The following is a 25,581-nucleotide window of genomic DNA, read 5'->3' on the forward strand; positions in this document are numbered from 1 at the left end:
AAAGTGAGTTTAAATTTATAAGTGCATTAACTGTTATTTTTATAGAAACACTGAAAGACTTATTTTACTATTTCATAAGAAGAAAAGGATGCCATAATTACCACTTACTACCAACCTCAATGTCAGGACTGTCAGACAGATTTACTGAAACATTCTGACTGCATTTAGCCCCAAATGCTCCATTTCAAACTCTCATAAAAGATTCCCCAAGTCCTCTCACAGAGTTCATATAAAATACTCTTAAAGGAGCTTTCAAGGTTTAAGAATGTCAAACACAGGACTCTAAAGAACTATTCTGACTGGAGATACTTTGTAAACCAAACCTTCTTTTTTCTCCTCTAAGTTTGTGACATTTTTGAAAGATCTGTAAAGGTCAATGATCTGATAACAATATATTCTACCATATTTACTTTAATTGCTAAAGTTCATTATTCTGTGAATAGTCTCTCTCTTTGGCTCATGTCCTTTTTTTGCTCCATCAAGAAATTAATTTACTGAAATTCTTTTTCAGCACAGTGTTCCTTTGCTGTTTTTCTAGCTAAGCTCTGCAGATGGTCACATTTGAAAGGGACTATGGAGTCACGACAAGCCTTCACTCCCTGTTTCTGTTCTAGTAATAAAATATCACCAGAACTATGAGCAACCAAGAGGATTTTATACTTCTTTGTACCCCAAACTGACAAAAGTACTTCTGTGAGAGAGAAGAAAAGCAACGTGAATGATGGAGGAAATTCAAAAGCAAGCAAGGCCAAACAAGAGCAAGAACAACATTTCAGCAATGAACAATTGAAGTATCAAGGTAACAGGAAAAAGTTCTGGAAGGTTGGGTGGATAGATAGATATAATTCAACACTGCAGACTAAAAAGCAGGAAAAGTTTAAAAAGCTGAGTGACCAAACTGAAGGAGAGGAGGAGGAAGGTTATCAAATAATGTACTGGCAATTTTCAGTAATCACTAATTTATATGTGGGGCAAAATCAGTACCACAGGAAATAAGGAAAGGAAATAAATAGAATTTAATTATTCTAGAGCTGATTTCAGTCAATAAAATTACTGCATTTTCTACAGAAATGTAATACCACATATCCAATAATCACATAGCAGTTAGCATGCACCAGAAAATAAACCCCATTTCTGCACTAACCTCACTGTATCCTAATTTGTATCAGTAAGCATTTTAGAAAAATGCATGAGGCAGGAGTCTGATAACAAATTCACACAGGAGGTTTAAACATTCAGCAGTAAAAGGGCACTGAGCACATTTAAACTTGCTGAGTGAATTCTCCTGTGTATAACCTACAATGGCTCCATTGATTTCACTTAGGAGTTTATGGACTCTAACATTCACTGAAGTCAACAGAGCCAAACCATTTGGTATCATCTACAGGTCTTGGCCTGTATGCCTAAAAATAAGAGTTAGACTTTGCCTGCTTGGGTTCTGCCCTGCTGAAAATATTACCTTTTTTGGACACCTTTGATGTATACTGGTGTGTGGGATCTCAGCACATCGTTCCTGATGTCCAGAGATGCCAGGAGAACCCTTGGGGGTCTCGGAAATCCTGGAATGTTGCCAAGAGTGTTTGGTGGCTTGATTTTGATCCATCCACAGAAGTAACAAGAGTTTGAGGACAAGAGAATCACTTTAGAGTAAAAGGTGTAAAAAAGACACATTTAGAGGGTGAGATATAGACTTTAAGGTTTTTGGTACAGGGGGGTTATGGAGACAAGATGGAGGGATCAGGGCGTGTCTCGTCCTTCTTCTTTCTTCTTCTTGTCCTCCATCTCCTGTGATGATGTTGGCACTTGGGGATTGGTTTATGGTGAAAGTGCACTTGCTAACATGGGTGAAAAGCATTAGGAAATAAAAGTAAATATTGTGTACGTAGATTTTAGTATAAAAAGACATGACCGCCCCGTGGGTGGTCAGAGAATGCCTGTGTCTGCTTGCAGATCAGACCTCTGTTGGGCAGACAAAAAATCTTGTAAATAAGAAATAATAAACAACCTGAAGACCGAAAAGCTGAAGAGTCCAGACTCGTCCTTTGCATCGCGTGCCACCCAAGAACCACTCTACCCGTGTCGGGGCAGAGACAGACAGCCGGACCCGACACTGGTGGACCTAAAATCACAATCAGATCTGCACTGCTTTGAAAAAATATGGTTGTTTAAACAGCAAGTATCTTCAAGAAGGCATGGGAGAGAAAAAAGGAAAGAAAATGGAGAATAGTTGTATCTCTAAACTTCCTGCAGTCCCCAGAGCAAGTCTTGCCATCCCCAAATCCAGCAGCTCATTTATTTCCATTTGCCTCAACATAACCAGCTCCAGAAGCACCTCAACATTCCCTTCAGCTGGCAGGGAATCCTTGGCTTTGTGCCCTAACCTCCTCTGACAAAATTTGATGGGATGCAGCCTCCAGAGAGGAAGGTGATCACTGCATCTCCTATGGATCAGCTGAGCAGGTTCAGGGGGAGAGGTGCTCACAGTGAGCACTCTCCAATGGCAAACCACCAAGAGAAGCAGGCAGGAGAGAAACAGCATGGAGCAGTGCTCATGAAGACTCCAGAAAAGACAGAGGAACTTCACTGAGAAGTAGGAGCAGCCTGCCAGGCCTGAGACAAAACATACTTAGGAACCAGAATGGACTTACAGAGCATCAGCAAACCAAAGAGATGCCAAGGGAATTGCAACTAAGCATGGAAGCAAGGGCTTGTCTGTAGGAGTACAAACAGGCAGGGCAGCAGATGTTAGGCCTATTAAAAAAGAGTTATTTTTCACTATTTACACATATGAAGTTGGACTTTTTCAAATATAAAAGCCATTTGAATTTTTTGGAGTATACAGAAGAAATTAAAGATTAACATTTCAGATAACAAGGGATTCTTCCACTAGTCAATTTCAAATAATTTTAACTACAAATGGTGTTGCTAGAAAAAAACTCTCAACAAACTGATACTGCTTCTATCCTTTCACACCTTTTTCCTTTAGAAAAGCAGTAGGCAAGGAATCCTGCATTAACAGAATCCTTGAAAGGACATCACAGTTTAGTCTGAAAATTCCCACCTATGATCCAAATCTTGAAGAGGCAAAGATTAAGGCATGAGGGAAATGTCTGGAGCCACTGACTGGTTTTAAATACTTCTTTTTTTTTTCTTTTTTTTTTTTTTTCCCTAGTACGTGGAGGAACTTATAACCCAATTTGGGAGAAACAGAACCATAAAGCTGGACCTGTGTGGCCCCTGCTCCCCAGACTACACTTTATGTAGATCTGACACTGTATTCTTCTCAGAGCAACTTGTTATCCATCATGTTGTTACTATTTATTTATCATAAGGCCATCTGCTCTACTCACTGCTCTGCATCCTCAATGTGACAAAATTATCCAAGATTTACAATGAAAAATGAGATCCACTTCTGCTTCAGAAAATTCAGAATTCCTAGGGGACATAGCAGAAATTAACAGCTTTGTGATTGCACTGGTGTTGCATTCAATGCAAGGCTTTTACAAAATGTAGGTACAATGTGAGGGTAAACCAGGAGATGGACACTGTTGCCATATAGGCCTAGAAGGGCATCAAATAGAAAATTTAACTGTCAAATATGATGAGTTCTGTAGATAGGAGTAGCATTAGTCACATGCTTAAACAATTTCACTTTTCTGGACCACCACTAAACATTCAAAAATGGTCCTGATCACAAAATAAATAGCTCAGATAACACAAGATACTAACCAGTTGCATGCTCACATACAAAATACTCTATCTTCCAGTTATAGTTTTTTCCTTACATTTATTTATTGTCCGTTGTATTAGGTTTGTGTGTCAAGGGTTTTTCTGGGGAAAGAGGGGAGCACACTTCTGCTGTGCAACATTGTAGATGAACTAATAAGGAGAAAGCAAGCAATAGATATAATCTGATTATTCCCTCCTGGAAGCTTCTTTCTGTCTCACTAAAGCAGTGACAGGTGTAAACTGATTTCAGTCTGATATTGAAATTGTTTCTATCACAAGATTCTGTTACAACCTTGGCTTTTTTCATACTGTTTTTTTACCTGTTCCTAGACATGGAGATATTGATACTCCTTGGCTGTGTTTACTTCACTAACATGGTTGTGAAGTGTTTACTTACTGTGTTTACTTCACTAACATGGTTGTGAAGTGTTTACTTACTGTGTTTACTTCACTAGCATGGTTGTTAGTGAAGTAAACACAGCACAAGTACACTAGTATGTAAAAATGTTAGGAATAGAGGTTCTTTTAGATATGTATGTCTACATGTATTTTGGAATGGAATAACAAATGTATCATAAAAGATAATAAAATAACCTCATATACAACCTTAACTTCAACACATGTCACTTCACATTGCCCTTGGACTTGATTTTCCGATGCATTACTTACAGAATTAGATTTTCCCAGTCACTCTGAAAGTTATTAATACATGACCTCATTATTTAATCATTTCCATTTCAAAATACAATCATCCATAATATATCTCATTATATAACAATCAGAAGAACAACTGATTTAAAAAAAAGAAAACTAAATATAAAATCAAAGCTTTGTTGATTTTCTTAATTGCTAGTAATGTAGATCTTGTGCATCAGTTATCCAAACAATAAACTATTCAAATAATAATATAATTATTAATATAACTATTAATATAATATTCTTTTAAACTAACAAGTCTGCATAAAATTGAAAGAAACCTTAAAATAATTTTAAGTTCTGTAATTATATTGGAAATAGAATCTTCTATGTCAAATTTTCTAATTTGATACAATAACAAGGGACATGGGGACAACAAATAAACAGAGAGTAAAATGCAGGAAGACAAAGATTTATAGCTCCTCCCACTGCAACAAGCCACTGCCTCATTTACATCTCCTTTCAATCTGTAGATCTGAACATAGACACGGGGCTCACTGGGAATGACATAAATTTATCTGACTGTTAAGAGATTAACACTTCATTCTTCATCAATTATCACCTGATGATGGACTGGGAATCTGACTGACAGGAGAAAACAAAAATTATTTATGTAGCCATATCTCTATTTCATATTCATAATCCCTGGGTTAGGCAAGACTGGAATAGATGTCTTCATGAATTCCATGCATCCTAAGTTATTCCACATTTCTTAGAAAGGCAAAGATGTATTTGACTAAAATAACTTTAAACATCTGAAGCTTTGGAGTACAATCAAAGTTGAAAAATATTCAATTGAAAAAGATTTTGCCTATTAAATATATATAGAGGAAGATCTCCATATGCCATTCACTGACTTTTTATCTTAACAATGTGTCATATGAAATCAATGAAGTATTATTGGTGAGATATGTAAAATATTAATATTTGTCGGATTTACATAAACATTGACACCTGTGTAACATTAGTGCCAAGAAATTCTTCTTCAATCTGACTTCCAGGTAGATCACCAGTCCTAAAAAGATATTGGTGGTGCTTCATATTAAAAACAAACAAACAAACAAACAGAAAAAAAAAAAAAACAAAAAACCACAAACAAAAACAAAGAAAAACCACTTTCAGGTTTTAATTTTTTTTTTGGTATTGAACATTCCTTTTTTCTGCTAAAAGTGATGTTAAGGAAAGAGTTTTAAAAACAAAGGAAGTATACATGAGTAAAGAAAGCCAGAATAAATTTTACAAACCATCTGCAAATCTAGATCTCATTTATATAAAATCAATAAGAGTTTTCTAAGCATACACTTGCTAGAGCCAAAATCATTTGGATTTTACAACAGTTTTTCATCTGATGGTTAAATGAAAATGATGCAGCTTTAGGAAAAAAATGTTACTTTCAATTTTATCACAATTTTTATCTTATTCAGTATCATTTATTCCAGATAAGAGCAATAACCTTGTTCTCTCTTGGCAGTCCAGGTTAAACCCATGTAAGAGTATGTCTTGTTCCTCAGATTTATAAATCCCTCCTTTTCAGCAGTGTCACCATGTAATGCCTCAAGCCATGACAGCAATATCTTCTGATTTGCCTGTGAGCATCTATTCTCCCATTTTCAAGTGTCACAACTGACACCAAAATATTGTGTTAAGTATGCCACTGAATTATGCATTTCCTTATTTTTGATACAAGTTAGACCAGGAGAGGGTCAGGATCAAAAAAAACAAATACAAAAATACAAATGTTATGCCTGCAGATGGTTTGACACACAAATATTTTAATTAGACAGCAACTCAGAGCCAGACTTTGGCAATGGATAGGAGAATAACTATAAATGTGAAATTAATGAAACGTGGACAGTGTGTAAGTACTACAGGAACATTCAGCATGGTTTATGATGCACAAAATGCCAAACTAAAGTACTAGGGGAGGAAATTACCTAAGGTAATTAAAGACATTGTTCCAGAACTCAAGAAGCATGGAGATGAACTGGCTTTCAGCAGAACCTGTTTTATCCACCACACAGCTTCCCTCTGCATGTTTTCCTTGTCCATATATACCTAGCTCCATAGGCAGCATGCCAGCTGTGGGATTGGGAAATGTAAATAAATTTGTTGCTTTAACAGCAAGTTTTATGATGGAACTCTTCTTTTGAATAATTGTTTTCCAGCAGCATTGAATAGTAGAGAAATTGGCAATACTGTGTGAGTATGGAAGATGCTTTATTCTACAAGTGAGCCCCACGTATTTTTGTATCTAGGCTGCAAACCTTATGGCAGAGGAAGCTGTTAAGAGGTAAGACAACCAAGTTTTTTTTCCTGTATTTTATTTTTATGTTTTGAAGCGAATCACCATGATTAATCCATCTCTGAGCCCAGTTGACAGCAAAAGAGCATCTCCCTTGTTTCAAAGCCTGCTCTTGACAGGATACTTCTAAGGATGATATTGTTCAGCCTTTAGGCTACATGATCAAATAAAGAGGACCAGGGTGAGCACCTGTACCTGCAAAGTCACCATAACACAGCATCCCACTACTTCCATAATTTTATTGTCCAGTTTACTTTTATTTTTCCATCAATACGAGAGAAGAACAGAATGAAAAGCTTCTCTCTGAACAACCAATTTTCCCAAAGGTGTAAACTGGTGACTTCAGTTTGTGTTAACTGTGGAGCAGCTGCTGTGAAGCAACTCTGTTGAAGAATCAGGTTTGGAATTTTCTGTGTGTATCTTTTTATTCAACTTTTATGGGTTTTGAAGAGAGAGGGAGACTTTAATACTGACTTTTTCCCATGCAAAGAGCTAAGATTAAAATGACCTTGTAAAAACCAAAATTCTTGAGTGCTTAGGACCACTTATTTATGCAGTTTGAATACACATGTATTTGTCTGCCAACATTACTTATCAAATGAAATTAATCACATGAAAATCAGGATAGCTGCTGCATCAACAGCCTCAATTCAGAGGCAGAACCTACTGCAGATGTATTAAGCCTCATGAAATAGGCTTAATAAAGGCTTAATCAGACACTCATAAAATATTATGCAAACAGAACCAAGCATAAACTGATATAGTGGCTTGGTAACTAAAGTACTCATTATAAAAAAAATTCCCCCTCACCACAGGGTTTTTATTCAGATATGATAAAACCAGACACACTGCTTATCTATGATAATTAAAAACTAAATAAAGATCCTTAATTTTCTGAAAAATCAAATTTTTTTTCAAATTTTGTCTCCAAGCTATTTCTTTCTATTCCTTTACTATCCTATTAAAAATACCAGTTTCTCTTTAATTTGTTACTAAACGTCCTCTGGCTTTTGATACTCTTTACAGCCTGTTGTAAAAAGATACATTGCTTATTCACTTTATAGAAGTCAAGATTTTCCATGTTGTTACCTTTACTACCAAGGCCAAAAATTTACCTACTGTTTATTGTATTTCTTGCTGATTTATAAACAAACAAACAAACAAAAAACCTAAGTGCTGACTTTTAATTAGCCTTTCCATGCATCAGTCTTTTATTTTTATTTCTTAATAAATTTTGTAGAGAAATCTAAGCTAAGTAGGTAGAACTTAAATTTAGGGGTTTTTTTTAGTAAGATCAGGTGATGTAAAGCTGATAAAACACGGAAAACACAAACCCAGAAAATAACATACACTCATAGGGACAAGAAAATGCCTATCAAGCTTAACTCTAAATGAAATACTGCCCCAATTAAATTAATTTTCCCATTCTCCTTGACAATGACAAAAAGCTTAGAATTGCCAAGTCATTAAATGTTTCTTAGGTGCTCTGTAATGCTCACAGAGTGATTTTTTGCTGACAGTTACAGCTTATTTTCACTGCAAACTTCCTTATTCTTGCAAGGGACAGACAAGGATACTGTATGCAACAAATCCAACTTCATGAGAGCAGCATAGGCAACCTTAAATTCCAACATCATCAGGGAACACTCTCCCATAGCAGGGAGGGAATCCTGAACTCCTAGCAAGGCTTATTACCACTTCCAGAAGTTTTTCAACCTTTGGGCTATCATATATTAAAATGGGAAATAACCCCAAAACTGAGGGAATTTAGCTTGTGGCACGCATTGTGGTGATCAGCATGAGTATTCAGCCACAGTCAGGGACATGGCTAGCACAAATACCCCGTGTGTTTTTAGAACTGTTCAGGTTCAGTGCATCCTTTGGAAAGGTTGTGCTACAAGGTTTTAAATAAGGAAAAGGCCATATTGAACCTATTGATAAAAGTGGTAATAAACTGCAAAGAAATGAACAGCATTGATAAGCTTTGGGTCTTTATATCAGGCTGTGTCCTAAAGCATAATACAGAACCCTGGAGAAGCTCCATTCTTCACATGATGGTGATGAGATCTGAATATTGCTTTGACTGTAACCCTCATCCTCACTAAACCAAATTCTGTAATTAGTCTGGAGATTAGTTTTCAAAATCCTGCATCATGGTTTTTAGTTTCAGCTGCCTTCCATCCAAATCTTACACCATTATTTTTCCCTCACTCATGCATTTTCAGAGGTAATCATTACTAGTACAGTTATCCAAAGATATATTCAAACAGATGAGCATCACTTTTCATCAGATGAAGAATCCTGGGCTGTTAATTACAGCTCAGCCCATGAATTAGTGGCCATGTTGAAGGAGAACAAGTCCCCTGTTAGGGACTTGGCTTGTTTAACAAGTTTCATTTTCATATCTGCCTATTTCCCCTGAAACCCACTTTATCATTAAGCATCTCCCAAATAATCTCCCAGATCTAATTCCAAACAGATATTTATTATTGAAATATCTTGTTTATTTTAATATGGATTGCACAGCTCATGATATATTTAATTTCAAAGTGATTTACAATATTGCTTACAGAAAAAAATGACACATTTCATAAAGACACACATACACAAGGCTGGTTTCAAACTAAAACTGGACATCACATAACACTTCAGTGAGCTTTTCTGTTTGTGTGCTTATGAACTGAAACCAAGGAAAGTCCACTCAAAAACTGCAAGCTATCACCTTGCAGAAGATAACTTTAGGGATGCTGTTATAAACCTAATTTTGTATGTGTTGTTACAAACCTGTAAAAGACAGTTAATTAAACATATGATCAAAGTCTATAAAAATATGGCTGGGACAGAAAGAATGGCCACAGACTGTTTGATCTCTCATTTTTCCACTACAAGCTTAAAAGGGGATGATTTGAAAGAAAGAGAAATTAGGATCCCTTCTTCACACACCAGACTGGCTGCAGAACTTGCACAGATTACTGAGAGAATGAAAAGTTTACATCTGTTTAGAACAGACCAGACATGGGAGGAAAATCTACTGGGTTATTAATACAATTAAAACCATCTGTGATCACAGAAATTATTAATACAGGTTATTAATACAATTAAAACCATCTGTGATCACAGAAATTCCTGGACTGCAAATGGCTGGAGGTGAGAAGAGCATTTTGAGGAAGTACCACTGTGTCTCTCCTGGTTCTCTGTCCTTTCTGGCATATCTGCTTTTGACCCTTAGAGAGAAGCTATTGAGGGATGGGCTGTGGGACTGCTCCAGGATATCATTTTGGACTGAGAGAATCAAACAGACATACCCTGTATACCCATCCTTCAGTGGGGTGAAATGTACTGAAAAGATACTGATAAAAATTATTATGGCCAAAAAGTATGTGTCTTCATGCCCTCAAAATCTTTTCCATGCAAAAAATTCCAGAAGCACAAAAAAACCCCAAATGAAACAAATCTCTTTTCTGAAGACCTTAGCTAGGAAGACATGGGGCAATTCTGTCTTACAATGAAGAATTTAAGCTCTGCTCAGCTCTTTTCCAGTAGGAATTAGTTTTATCTTTTGTGCACCCAGGTAGGAAGGAACAGGCAAAATAAATACAGGAAAAACAGAAAAACAAGACCCATATTATGCCTCCTTGCCTCATTCCTACACAAACCAGAACAACTAGTAATAGTTGTTAACTAGCAATTTATAAGCATGATGTCACATAAATAAATTCAGACCTCAGCATTCCTAAATCATTGCCACAAGCCTGAAGGCTTACAAATTTGAGAAAAATATGAGAAACAGCAAAACAATGAATGCCTCCTGCTTTATTGACTGAAGGTTTTTGACACAGATCAAAAGAGATGAATTCAAGGTCAAGACCAATAGGATAAAAAAAAGCTGTCATACCCTTCCCATAAAGCATTGCTAAGGCCACATTCCAAATGTAACTTTGGTCTTTGCTTTGGCTTCCCCTTGCTTTTATGCAGCATTTTATCAGAGATTCTAAAAAGAATTGACTAGTAAAACTGTTGTGGGAATGTGATGCTAAGCTACACAATGCTGTTTAGTTGTGACCAATGAAATCCTGCAATTAGCACATCACTAATTTTCCTAAAATATGGATCCCTTAGTTTTTTATGCAGTAAGTTGATTATTCTCATCCACAACCCTTTATGCTCTTCTCAAGTGCAAGCACTTTTGAAATAAAATATAGATACCTGTTGCTTTGGTTCTCAGAAACCTGTAAGATATAGGACAAAAATTATGCAAAGAAGCATTTCTCCAGTAAGTATGGACTCAGGAAGCTCAAGAAAGGTGAAGTAAGGAAGATGGAAGAGTCAATGACCTAAACCTGCACTGGGCAATAGAGCTCTGCCTGTGCAGGAGAATCCATTGGCCTCTTCAATGCCCATGGTTTAAATTCCCTTTATTAGTCAGATCTCTGTGGTGAAGCAAGAAAATGGTTATTTCAGAACTGCACTGACATCCTCAGTCACCTTAGAGTCACAGCACTGCAGAGTGGGAAGGAAATGTAAATAGACAAAAAAGAAAATAATTAGTATTTCAGCCAGCCTATATGCATTTTCCAGTAGTTCTCAGCATGCTCAATATTGTGTATAATGAACCTTGTAGCCTCTGGATAACAATCTGTCTGTTAGCTCCTATTTGAGGACTTATTTTCTTGTAGTTTAAGGCCCTCTGCTGAGGCTGATTTTGATTATATACTTTATTTCCCACCAACAGAGGGGCTGCTCTGCTCTATCAGGTTCTCACACAGTATGCTAACAATGATAGAAATTTGCCTCAAACCACAATTTGTCTCTGTTAATTAATAGGGGGTTTATACATTTTATTGAAGACTTAAGTAGCTGTTTGTTTTACAAATCATGAGATTAGCTAACAGATAACAGATGCTGATTTTGCCAACTTTATCCTTCCTGCCATTTGTTACATTGCATCTTTTAAGACCAGTCATTGATTTAGCAGCAGAATACTGAGTCCAATTTTTAACATTTCATGTGCATGATATCAAGCATAGAAAAATCTCAAATGCAAAGTGAAATCTGTTTATATTATTTAGACAATTTCCTATCCAAAACATGCTTTACAAGAGATTCTTAATGAAATGTTTCTGATTCATCTCATTAAAATATAAAACCTTCCACTCCAAGCTCTCCATGAATTTTCCAGGAAAAGCTTTATTTTTGAGACACACTGAGTCATTGCTTTTCAATTTATGAGAAAATTTAGACTGAGTTGAAAGAGGACTCAGAGTGAAAGCCAAACACCTCTTATTACATGAACCAGAAAACAAATTAATTCAAGAGCTGAACAACCATTCCATGGCTGTAGCACACAGTCAGTGAAATGCATGTGCATCATAAATATGCAGATGAAATACAAAATTTAGAATATCGTGGTAATTTATGAAATGCTAACAGTGTTTTGGAACACATGCCCAGCACATGCTTAATAACCCTATTCCTCAAGACATAATAATATGTTTAGAATTATTCTGTCCTTATTTTCAAGATCCAAATAAATTTTAAAAAATGAAATTATAGCTTCTGAAGTATTTCTTCATCATGGCTTTTTCTCCAGGTTGTACTTTTGGATCAAAATACTGCTTTCAGAATTGTCTTTCTCACATAGGTGCTTCACACCTAGAAATACATATTTGTACCTAAAGAATGAAAACAAAGCCCAGAGGAAGAAATGACTCTCATTCTGGAGGACAAAGCTAGAGGAAGAGTCATCTCTCACCAGCAGAGAGGCCTGACCTCAAACCAGTGTCACTCCCAACCTGTCCCATCACATTATCATATGCCAATCTTTTCAGGGTCTGTGACTGGCAATAACAACCTCAGAATTGTCTGGTTCCCTAACTGTCTCTGACACTTATGAATAAATATTTTCTTGTCTAACCTTGCCACACTTATCAAGGATGTAGACTGCAGGAGGGTGCTTTAAAGGTTCTGGATGCTCAGTTTTGAACATTAAGAAAAATCCCAGATCATGTGAGCTAAGTGCAGTTCATTAATTAAGTGACCAGACAGACCTAATCAGATTTGCTCCTTGAAATATGCTCACCATACCATCTTTAATTATTCTAATAATTTCTTAATAGACAGTCTCAAGAATCCATCTTCAGACTTCATCTTTCAAATGCATCACTTGCAGCACAAGGGGTCTCCTTAGAGTATTTTTTACCAGTTTCTCTGATATCATCCTTTCCTAGTTCTCTCCCCACTACACTGATCTTTGCTACATCAAGATACACCATCTCTTCTGCAGGGCTTTTGTAGGAGTTTTGTAGAGCTTTGACTACAGTATTTTTACTATTCCCCTCTACATTATATCTCCTGGTTACATTATTCATAGCTGCACATTCCACTGTGATTCACCAGCTACCACTGATTATTCACAGTCTTATGTGTTAGTCACAAACCTGTAACTTGTCCAAACTTTCTGTGTGTGACTGACAACTGGCTCAATTTCAGAGCTTAAAATCAAATTCAAACTTCCTGCTTCCCAGTAAAACAAAAGAAAAAAAAAAGCCCAAACCCTGACAAAAGCCAGACTCGGGCAGTATCCTGAGGCAACTTCCTACTGTCCCCAGTGACACTGGTTTATTCATCCTTCCTACAACATCTGCTCTCTTTACTTTCTGCAGCTGAGCAAACGCCTTCATTTGAGCCGTGCGTGCAGCTCCTGCCCCAGCAGGGCTGTGAGATGCTCCCGGCTGCGATGCCTGGCATCGCTCGGCCTGCAGAGCTCTTGGCAGGGCCGGCGGGCACCGCGCACACGGGCCCGGCACGGCTCGCACGGGCCGCTCCTCCGGGGAAAACCCAGCCCATGTCAGAGCTGACACCGGGGAAAACCCAGCCCATGACAGAGCTGACACCGGGGAAAACCCAGCCCATGACAGAGCTGACACCGGGGAAAACCCAGCCCATGACAGAGCTGACACCGGGGAAAACCCAGCCCATGTCAGAGCTGACACCGGGGAAAACCCAGCCCATGACAGAGCTGACACCGGGGAAAACCCAGCCCATGACAGAGCTGACACCGGGGAAAACCCAGCCCATGACAGAGCTGACACCGGGGTGCGGGCATCGCTCACCGCGCCGGAGCCGCTCCGGCAAGCTGCGCGGGAGGCCGGGAGGGGATGCGGGGCCGGCGGGGATGCGGAGCCGGCGGGGATGCGGGAATGCGGGGCCAGGCAGGGATGCGGGGCCGGGCACGGATGCGGGGCCGGGCACGGATGCGGGGCCGGGTAGGGATGCGGGGCAGGGCAAGGATGCAGGGCCGGGCGGGGGATCCGGGGATGAGGAGCCGGGTAGGGATGCGGGGCCGGGCGGGGATGCAGGGCCGGGCGGGGATCCGGGGATGAGGAGCCGGGTAGGGATGCGGGGCCGGGCGGGGATCCGGGGATGCGGGGCCGGGCGCGGTTGCGGGGCCGAGATGCGCGGGGGCCGCGCTCCGCCAGCACCCCCTGCCGGCAGCGCCCACGGGACGCGCCCCGCGGAGCCCCCGCGACGCCATCAGAATTGCCGGAGACATTGGAAACAAATAATAGTAATAATTATAGTGAAAATATATCAAAATTTTAAAAATTGCAATAAATATAATTATTATTAAAATTTTTAATAATAATAGAAATGCCATGAGCCAGACCCACAGCAAGAACTGAATGTCCATAGTCTGTTCCCTGCCCCGGCCCCTGCATGCCCTTATTCCCAGGAATGCCATGGCAATGAGCTACTCCTACTTTTTCTTTCACTGATGGAACCAGAATAAATCACAAAGTCTCTTACTGTCCCCTCAAACCAAAATTTCTGCATTAAGCAGTTTTTAAAGGTAAAATAACACCTCTGGTCCTGGGTGTTTCAGCAAAACCAGAGGCTGATGAAGCACTGAAACAGGCTGCTCAGAGATGTGCATGCTCCATCCCTGGAAGTGTTCGAAGCCAGGTTGGGTGAGGCTCTGAGCAACCTGGTCTAGTGGAAGGTGTCAGATGCTTCAAGTCCCTCCCAACCCAAGCCATTCCCAGTTTGTATGAAAATCTGTGGCTACACTCCCCCATCCTCACACTGTCACAGCTAGCAGCAGGCCAGCTGCCTCTCCTGGTGCTGGAGCGGGGTGAAAAAGCAGCCTGGACACTGCTACCGGAGAGGGAGAATTAAAGATCAAAACCAGATCATTTCAAATTGCTAAGAAAATCATAAATAGTCAAACAAATCACTTTAAGAAATAACAAAATCACTAATAATAAAACACTGTAATAAATAAACAAGCAGTAACACTGCAAAATAACATTAGCAAAGCATCGTGTATACACACAATCACTCTGCAAGTAGTGGAATCAACCCAAATCATTACCATGTATTTGATTTTTAACGTCCATTTTAAGTATGCTTACCAATGTGCTCTAATTGAAATATGGCCTTGCAATTTGTTCAAATACATAGTTTCAGTTAGAACTTTTCATTAAAACAATTCAGCTGTAATGCCTTTTTCTTGAAAAGTAAAATGTACTTATCATTTTAAATTGCAGCTTCATGTCTAAAATTGAAAATACAATCCATTATATGAATAATGTTGAAAATGAATGTATAACCTAGAATTATATATTTTTTTCATTCCTATTCCATTATGAAACACCAGGAGTAACTTCAAAATCTTATTTTATAATTTTATTTCCAATTTTATTATTTTTCTATTTTGTGATTTTTTCTCTTCTCTAGGTGGTTTTATTACTACCCGAGTCTCAATGCAGAAATTTTTTGGTAAGAACTCCAACATTTATTCCTGATAACTCTGCATCTGGTAGGAAAAGAAAATTCTGATTTCTGCATCATGAGTAAGCAGCAGTAGCACTTCTCTGAGTTTATCCTTCAGATATCAAGCACATACCAGTGAAATAACAAAACTTGTCCAGCTATCCCTTCTTCACCCAGCAGCATTTATTTTAGCACTTCAAACTCAATAATCACTACATCACCCAGATACTCTATTCCTATTAGGCTTTAGGACCCTAATAAGAATTCTGAACTACATTACTGTATTATAATTTGAATTATACTTTCACTGCTATTATGCATATAGTTTTTTTTTTTCATAATCACTGCAAGCAGTAAGGAATATGTGCATTTTAAGGAGCAGAACTGAGAACTCTGAGTTTAAAGCTGCACAGAGGGATGCTTTTCCCCCCTGTGCATAAGCCTACAACAGGACAGCATCCTGAGCAGCACAGTCTGCATTCATTGCTTCATTTCTTTCCCAGGCTGGACATTTTGACTTGGCTATCCCCCAGTGTCACTTGGCAGAGCTCTTTGCCCCCAAGACACAGAGCCACCAGCTGAGGACAGACCCTTCTGCTTGCTCCTGCTATGAAAAGAGTTGGAAAAATATGATACTCACACTTTAGGTAACCAGTAAATAAACCAATATAAATTACCATCTACATTGATGACAATACTGTTAGCTCACTTAATCTAATGAAAATTTGGTCCTGGGTGTGTTCCTGGGGACAGGGTTGGGTGGATGTTTTCATAATTCTCTTTTTAAGTCAAAGTTTCTTTGCAGCACTACTTCAATGAGCACAATACTGCAGCACACCAGCAGCATCAGGATAAATTTCTGACACATACCCAAATAATCTCTTCTACTACATGGAATATGCACTTAAAAAAAAAATTATAAAAACCCCCAAAACAGTTGTAAAGGCTGCTGGGCCTTTTAAGCTCGTGGCATCACAAAACCACAAAACCACCTCTATCAGCTAACACAGCTCATTGCAAATGCATGAATATGAGCAATCAAATCTTAATGTGTGCAAGCACAACTCTCAGAATTTGCAGAGTAGCACATTAGACATTTTACATACCAGATCACATTACTGGCAGTTTATGCTGGTATTTGTGTTAACTTGGTGATGAAAAAGGTTAAGAGATTTAATACTGTACCTGTAGCCCAGTGAGACATTTTGCATAGCACCACGTGATTTATTTTTCTCAGTTTTCATTACAGTGTGAAAAATTGTGCAAAATTATTCATTTAAATATCCTAAAAATACTTTAGCAATGCTATGATCTATGTATGGCTTATAAAACACAAAATACAGTAAATTTAATGGAAAGGAAGTGTTCAAAAATTAAAATAAAGCAATGAATGTTTTATCCAGAGAACATTCTAAAAACAATAGTATAGGTTAATTATATGATAAAAATCCTCTTAATTAATAGCTAAATCAACACACATTAAAAAGCACTTCACAGTAACTGGTCCTACAACAGCCAAAATTAGCTGATTGTAAGGCTTTAAACAGCAGTGAGGCTGCTCTAGTGATCTAAATCTGAATGCTGAACTGCTGAACCCATTTTCCAGGATAAATTTAGCTGTTCTTTCGTGTTCCACTTTTCTCTGGTACTTGGATCAGTTATGCAGTGTATAATTATGCCAGTGCAGTTAGACAGTGCTTTCCATCTGAATGTCTCAACACGCTTTTCAGACTTAATTACTTTGGGCTTGGAAATCCTTCCTGACGTAGATACAGTCAAACTCAACAGGGAAGGAAACAGAGTCAGGGAAGGTGGGAGTGCCTAGAAAAGGGCTGAAATTAAGCCTTGGTCGCCTGGAATTTGTTGCCACCTTGCTTTTACAGACATATGAAGTCAAGATGCTCTTCGAGTTTAGCTTTTGGAAATATCAGGAAACACCTTGCTTTTGGCAATGGTTAGTAGCTTGGCACTGACCTTACATGTAAGCCCGAGTAAAATCAGATATTAAATACTTCTTTAGCATCCTCACAAGTACTTTAATCCATCTGCATTCCCAAAGGGAGCCTAACAGCTACCTACAAGTCCAGGGCAAGGCACGGGGGAATCCTTTCCACTCCTCTTAAGCACATAGCATCACTTAGTACTAGGAATCAAGCACTTACACTGAACATGAAGCCAAGCTCCATCTTTTCTCAGCATGAGAGAAAACTCACACTTTACCTTGCACCTCTGTGGGGAGTGTCCTATGATTTTATTTTATATGAAAGACACCTTTCTCTTTCAAGCTATTTTTCTTAGCAGAAAATAGACAAAAATGTTTCCTTTTTTTTCTGAAAGAAATCTAGAAAACTTCATTCGGCATTATTTCTTGGCTGCAGATGTCTTTACTTGAATAGTAAAGAGAAAAAGCTTTTAGATATACCTATGTTGCCAAAATATTTCACCAAGTAAATGGTGAAATAGACCATTTGATGGTGTACATAAAGAAATAAGACAGTTGAGAGACTGTGAATATACCTGAGGACTGAATTTCCTTATCAGCTGGCTACCTTTAGGGCTTGAATAGAAGGGAAAATAAACTTCACATGCTCATTTTTTACACATTTTATCACTTTCTTCATGTTGAAGAATTCCTAAAGTGCAACATAAATTTAAGAACTGAGGAACCCTTCTCTAGTCAGCCCTAATCTCTCACTGTTTTAGCACCTTGATTTATTAGGGGGACTGAAAATTACATCTCTGGCACCTAGAACCTTGACACTGGTTTGCCAAGATTAGGGAGCTGGTTTTATTTCCAAATCTATTTTTCAATAGATTTGAATCTATTGAATAGATTCCAAACTCAGAATAGATGCTGTCTGTAACAGCCATGCCCAGCCTAGGGGATGAACTGAACACAGGAACAGCTCTTAATGCTGCACACTGCTTGTGCTAACAAGCCTAGCTGAAAGCCAGGGCTTATTAGGTGGAACCCAGGATGATAAAAAGAAAGGATATCTGCATAGCAGTGTGCTGTATTAAATGATAAATCAGCCATGCAGAAAGAGAGCAGAGAGGTAAAATGCTTATTAGCATTTCCAGACATATCTTGCTTATCTAGGTCACTACAAAGTAAGTACTCACCACTTTGTCTGCCAAAGCTTTAATTCTTTTCTAATGTCTAGAAGCACATAATGAAGTAAAATAATTAACTAATTGTTAACATATGAGGGGCATTGTGTTGTTCACATGTACTTTGGTACTACTTACAAAGAAGGATGTGGTGCAGTGCAAGAAAAATGAATCCAGAATACAGCCTCCTTCTCAGCCAACAGCACTTGCTCCTTTAAACCATCTTGCATTTTGCTTTTGGGAATGCATGCCTGAAGTATGGGCTGTCACCAAAACAGGAGTCCAGAGGGCAGAATACTGGCAGGATTCAGCAACACAGACAAACAGAGTTGCAAAGAGAAGGTTTCCATGGGGGTTTCAGGATGCTCCTCCAGCAGGTGTTCCCACAACAGAGGAGCACCAGCTCCTGCTCGAGTACAGCCATACAAGGGTGTGAGTGTCTGCAGGATCCTTCACGTCCTGCTGGGCCAGGCAAGCCCAGCCAGCTATTTCCTCTAACTCAGAGTTCTAGTTAAGATTTAGGGGTAGCTCAGAAGAGAAAGCATTGACTCCTCAAGGTTGTGTGAAGAAAGTCTTCTAAGTGCCAATTATACAGACATCATTCTCATTGCTTTTATTGTTTAAGTGCTGATTGCTAACTACAATTCTTTTGATCCCTGAATTAGTATTTAAATTCTTGACTATAAAAGCATTGCAGGAATACATGAAGAGGTAAGAGAAAACTGGGTGTAGTGATAGATGTCCTTAATTCAGTAGTACTCAGCTTACCCTTTGACTCCTGTGGTGCATGTGCACATATAATGTTCCTCCCTTATAGCTATGCAAGTAATTCTTAGTGACAAGGAGTAATCTTATTACTGGCTTCCTCCATGCTAGGATGGAGAAGATTGGGAGATACACAGAATGTTTAATGATGCATGTGGCATGCAAGAGAAACTATGTAATTTACTGGGAAAGACACTGGAGGAAAGAGTGCTCAAGTGACACATCAGTGCTCCTCTTTCAAAAATGAAAAGAAGAACAAATTGGGGTTTGTTAATTTCCTTGGCCAGACTTCTTCCACTGACTAAGAATTCTACAACAGAAAAAAATTACACTGCTCTAAAATATTTGCTTGAATAGTGAGGGTCATATAAACCAAGATAAAATCCATTCTTTTGGCATGGTGATATCCCATATTAAGACTGAGGTATAGTTTGCTACAAGCATAGCTCGTGGATCAAACATTGTTAGCTGCAGTTTGTGCAAATTGTGAGTGTTTCAGGACCACTGAACATTATCTATAAAAAGGACTTAAAGTACATACTTCTGTGTCTCAAATCGGTCACACACTTCTGAGCACTAAAGGTAAATTGTGAGTGCAAAGAGCACATTCAATAATACAGTGGTAGAAACAAAACCAGTCTGAACCTTGTGTGAAGTCTGGAATGGAATTTGGTCCAGAGACCATGGTGGAAGGCAAATTATATCCCAGCTGTCCTGCAGAACTCTGCCCACAGATTCTGCAAAATGAGCTGCAGGACCCAGGGAAACTTCCTGAACATCCCTCCAGCCTGACCAATTACAGCAGTCTGCAAAGGCTTTGACACAGTGTTTCATCTTTTAAAGGAGGGAACAGAACCTCAGGTAGTATAAATTACTCTTGTCACTTCAATTCCAGCACCTATTTAAATCAATTTACACCATTTTCCTTAGTGAGCAAAGCAGAAATTGACCCAGGAGTAGGTATTATGCTGTATTTGCAGGTTAAAACCTCTTCTTCTCATGAAAGAATTGTGCCTGTAATATGTAACCCATTTTGTCTCTGGTCTAGCTTAGACAGCCCATGACAGATGTGTTTTTTAAACATGTAATAGCACTACTCACTGTAAAAACCATATCTATATAAGCAACAATAACAGAACCAGGAGACATGAGATACTTCCCATCCTAAGTACCACTTTTGTTTAAACATACTATTTCCTTGGCAAAATGAAAATCTTCTGGCTTAATCTTCAATTAAAAATAATTAATACCAGAGTTAACTATTTAGAAATTAAGTAAATGGAAATTTCCATTGCAGAGAAGTCATGGCTTCTAACGCCCACTCAATAGTATTTCTGAAAATAACCATTACAGATCTACAGAAGCTGACTTATTCAAGCATTAAGTCTTGCTTGCCAGGATAGGTACAGTCAAGTGTTATCACAAGCATATAATCTACTTTCAGGACTATTAACTTCTCAAAGCTCAGGTTACTTGTTTTAAAAGAGAAAAACTGCAAACGAACACAAATCAAAAAGGCAGAGAAGATATTTCCTAATGTTTTGAATTTAGAATGAAAACTATGACTGCTGTTTCATCATAAAATTAATGCATCAAACCTGAAACACAGGCTAATTATATAATGGACATTTCATTATGTGATTTGTTTGGAATGCTTCTTTTCTGCTTATTTTATTATTGGCATACAGGCTTTCCTTTCCTGATGGGCTCAAAAACCTTTCTGTAGACACATTTTTCTCCCTGTGCCTGCACTCAACATTGCTATCACTTCACAGCAGGCATTTGAAGTAACTGATAGAGTGACTATTTTAAAGGGCTCACTGTCATGTTAGATTTCATTTCAGAGTTGACCTAAAGCAGTTTCTGAGCTGAGATGTTTTGTGCTTCCACAGTTACAGCTAGGCACAACTATTTAGAAATGCTGATAAAGAGGCACCTTGTATAAATAAAAGACAAAGTACTTTGTACACACCAGTAGATTGATAATCATCCTTTCCACTACTCTTGCTACAGAGTTTGAAGCCACATGAGATCACCTGAAGTGGAGGGAAGGGCTGAAAAGAGGTTCAGGGGTGTCAAGAGGATGGGTCCAGATGCTTCAGTGGATCCCAGCACAGGACAAGGGGCAGCAGGCACAAACTGAAACACAGAAGTTTCACCTGAACATAGGAAAAAGCTTCTTTTCTCTAAGGGTGGCAGAGCACTGAAACAGGCTGCCCAGAGAGGCTGTGGAGTCTCCTCCTCTGGAGATATTAACAACCTACTTGGACACAACCCTGTTGAACCTGCTTTAGGTGAACCTGCTTTAGCAGGGGCTTGGTTGATCTGGATGATCTCCACATGCCCCTTTCAGCCCCAACCATCCTGTGACTCTGATTAAGTGAAAGTGATTAATTCAATTACAGTGTTGAATAAATGACAGTATCTCTGAAATTATCCTTCTACTGGTGCTACACTCGGTTATTAAGTGCCTATACAAATAAAGGTCTCCAGAGTTCTCATTCCTGATACAGTAATTACAGCTTAAAGAGGTTAGAAAACAATTTATAGGCTTTAAGGAGCATGTGAGAGCAAAGACAAAGAAAATTTATTTTAAAAACCTTAAAGACAGTGAGTAATAGCAGCTGTTTTGATTTGCTAATGTATTCAAGCTGGGTATCTAAAGCAGGAATTTTATCCTTAACTTCCATCAAACCTATCTAAACACTGAAGTTTTCATCACAAGACTTAACAAGAAAATTAACTGAACTGAAGCACAAAGACAAATTAAAAAGACTCACTAAATTCACTACAGCAGTTGATCAGGCCATCACCAAACAGAAGAAACTAACAAAGAAATATTTTTTGCAATAATATCCACCATCCTGAAATTGCTCTAGAATAAAAGAAACACTGGCAGTTTTCTTCTGAAGCATTTATTCCTGATTTCAGCAAGATTAAACAAAAAAAATATTTTCCTGCTTCTTTCCAATAAAAGTGATTATTCAAAAGAAAAAGCAAAATTGGACACTACAAGGTCATACTTGAGGCAAAGCAGTTCTTTAAAGCATCTAGTACTTTGAGATACCTGCCTCATTCAGGGTAAAATATAGTAAAGTCATCAGATTCTCAATCTGAGAAAAAAAGATTAAAAAAAAGAAAAATTTGAGAATTTGAGGCTTCATATTGGAAAAAAAAAATAGCTCAGTCTTGGTGGCAGTGTCTAGAAGCATCCTTACTACCCCATCAGGTAAATGGGATAATAAATAGCCTTTGCCTGCCTCACAGCACTTTGGGAAGAAAGATCTAAAGAGAGGCTAAAATGCACAGAAATGTTAAATCCCAACCATGCTTGAGGAAACTGTTTTCCAGGTGAACTCATTTTACTTCCAAGATATTTTCCTGGCACTGGATTTGAATCTTTGGTGTTGTGATTCCAGTTTCCTCGCTCCACTGGTGTTACCCTGAACACACAGCAGACATTTTCACATGTGCACCACAATATTTCCAACACCTTAACTCCTGGCTGAAAATATATCTTACCTCTCCTACCTTGTACAAACTTTTCCAACCTCTGCTCTGAAATAAATCCCCTTTCACTTAATGCTATTGAAGTATTTGTAAGTTTTCTTTTGATTTTCTTACAATATGTCAATATTTTAACATTTCCAGAAGCCTACAAAATATGTCTCCCTGTTTTAAAAAATGAGGTGTGATCCCACTAATAAGAGTGTAAACATGATTTTTAATCTGCTTATTACAATTTTTGAGAGATGAGAAATCTTTGTCTCCCTCTGCATTACCTGAACTTCTCCTTCCTACTTTTTAATTCTGCCTATTAATCATTACATTTTTCAACCTATATTTTACTGAGCTGAATCTCTTCTTTCTAGCTTTTTTTGGGCAAGATTGAGGAGCTTTTGGTTGGTTAGTTGGTTTCTTTTTTGTTTGTTTGTTTTTTGTTATTTATTGGGTTTGTTCAGTGAAGTCTCCTTCAGCCCCATAGTGATTTTGTACCATCAATAGTATTTGAAACCAATCTTGACATCACATGCAAGTTTAATGGACATGGTGCCTGCCTCCTTCTTCCAAATCATTAAAGATGATGTTAATCCAGGCCAAAATGAAAATCTATCTGTGCTACTTCATTAGACACTTATTCACAGTTTAACAAACGTGGTCAAATTAACTCTTGTTATAAACAAAGGCTAATTTTAATGAATAAGGAAACTTGCAGCAATGTATGCAAGCAAGGACTCATGCCCATTTCCTTCTGTCAATAGCCTTTATTTGTAGGCAAGTGCTCAATTTACAACATTTATTATAACTGTCAATAAATTGGCACTCAGTCATAGCCTTAGCCCCATGTGGTGCTCTCCTCTTTAAGTCTCGATTGGTTTTGCTTTACAAACTGTCTGAGCACCTTCAGCTGTAACCCAAAGCTCCTTCTAAGTCCTGCAGCCCTGAGAGCCAGCCCAGCTGTGTGATGGGTCCTGTCTCCTTCCTCCAGCTCAGCCTGTGTCTGAAACATCATCTGTTTCTGATGATGCCTCCTGCTTCTCCCAGGGAAACCAACAGGCTGCTCTTCCCACATCTGCACAGTTTGCACAGATGCTAGATTGATGTGACCCCTCAAGCAAGCAGCTGGAAGGGATCTGCTGCCTTGGAATCAGCATGTACTGCAAAGATCAAGAGAGGTGCAAAATGTAGTTTTGGAGAAGATGCCAACATAATTTTAGTCCAGAAAAAAAAAAACCAAACTAAACCAAAATAACCCCAAACCAACAAAAAACATTTTATCCAATTATCAGTATAATTATTATGAAAACAATTGACTCTACACACCAAATAACTTGTAAGTTTAGAAATCCCTTTAAAGTACAGGATGGGACTTTGAGCAATGGGTCTAGTGAAAGATATCCCTGCCATGGCAGAGGAGTTGGAATCAGATGAACTTTGAGGTCACTTCCAACCCAAACCATTCTATGATTCACAATCTTTCTCCTCACTTCTGCCCATGTACTACTTCTTACTTTACTTCTTCAAGGACTCTAAAATATGTACTCTAGACCAAATACTAAAGACCAGTAGTGTCCAGAGACTAAACCACAATGAAATAGTCCTTCTTTTCCTTTAGGAAAAGCATTTTGTCCATTGTCAACATAGTAATGCACAAAGCTTGCCAGGGGCAGTAAATGGAGCTTTCACAGAAACAATGAATAATTTTTTTTCATGTTGATTATAAGAAGAGAAAATGGTTATTCAATATAAAGTGAAACATAGAATAGATTTGCAGATAGAAGAACCAGCTGTAGTTCTGAGCATAGTATCTGTTCCAATTAAAAGAGGTGAAGCTCTAAAGCACAGAGGCTTTCACTAACCACCAATTAAATAGTTCTGCCAGAGGAAAAAGGAAAATGAGGAATGAAATAAAAAACATCACCCATGCCCTTTGTTACACAGAGACATTAATTTCTTATACAATGAAAGGAGATCTATCCCAATGCAAAGCCACTGTCCAGCCCATTTGCAATTATTTTGTGGCTTCTTTTGCTAAATACAAAAAGGAATAGATTTCTTGAAGGAGGGAAAAAAAGGTATTTCTTATCCACTCTCGCAAAGTCTATAATCTTCCTGTACACACCATGGGAACTGCATCTGTTTTTGAAGAGTTTACAAACTGTATCATTAAAGGGCACTTTAAGTGCCAAATAAAGTGAATTCCTTTTGTTAATCCATTTCCAAGGAAGTTCACACTTAGCTTCAGTGCTCAAGGTCTTTGATTTCCTGCACATCAATTTTTGGCCTGCTCTGTTAGTAGCACAGTCACCCTTACCCCTTCAGACCCACAACCAATTGCTTGGAGCAAATATAGAGATACATTTATATTACTCTCCTGTCTCATTTCTAGTATTTTTATTATTTTTTTTCCCTCTGTCTGTATGTGCAGGGCTGGCCCCTACATACTTAGTCTTGTATTTCCCTGTCAGATTAACTGCCAATCAGTGATAATTGGATCTGGCAAAATTTTTGTTGATGGACATGTATCTGCTGTGAGACTGAATGAGAGTACTAATTAATTTCAGATAGGTCACTCCTGGCTGTCAGTTTTTCTCTGAACTCTAGATGTGTCCACACAACGGTTCCTCAAATTAAATTGGTTGGAAGCTATTTATTCTCAAATGTAAAACTGGGCAGTATAGTTAAAACTGCTGAATTTAAATCTG

The 25,581-nt window shown here is 38.3% G+C and overlaps 1 protein-coding gene and 1 long non-coding RNA gene across 4 annotated transcripts in view; one reads left to right on the forward strand and one right to left on the reverse strand.

Moving 5' to 3' along the window:
• The window catches only part of CACNA2D1 (calcium voltage-gated channel auxiliary subunit alpha2delta 1), a 367,656-nt gene that overhangs the window by 225,506 nt on the left and 116,569 nt on the right, over positions 1-25,581 (reverse strand). The gene's annotated exons all lie outside the window — the stretch shown is intronic.
• On the forward strand, positions 16,011-21,503 carry LOC139588727 (uncharacterized). Its single transcript, XR_011678787.1, has 3 exons — positions 16,011-16,146; positions 17,383-17,453; positions 21,389-21,503. It is a non-coding gene; the product is annotated as an uncharacterized lncRNA (long non-coding RNA).

This window comes from Agelaius tricolor, unplaced genomic scaffold (assembly GCF_023055355.1).
Source record: "Agelaius tricolor isolate 1412-34295 unplaced genomic scaffold, bAgeTri1.0.p SCAF_3, whole genome shotgun sequence".
NCBI classification, from domain to species: Eukaryota; Metazoa; Chordata; class Aves; order Passeriformes; family Icteridae; genus Agelaius; species Agelaius tricolor.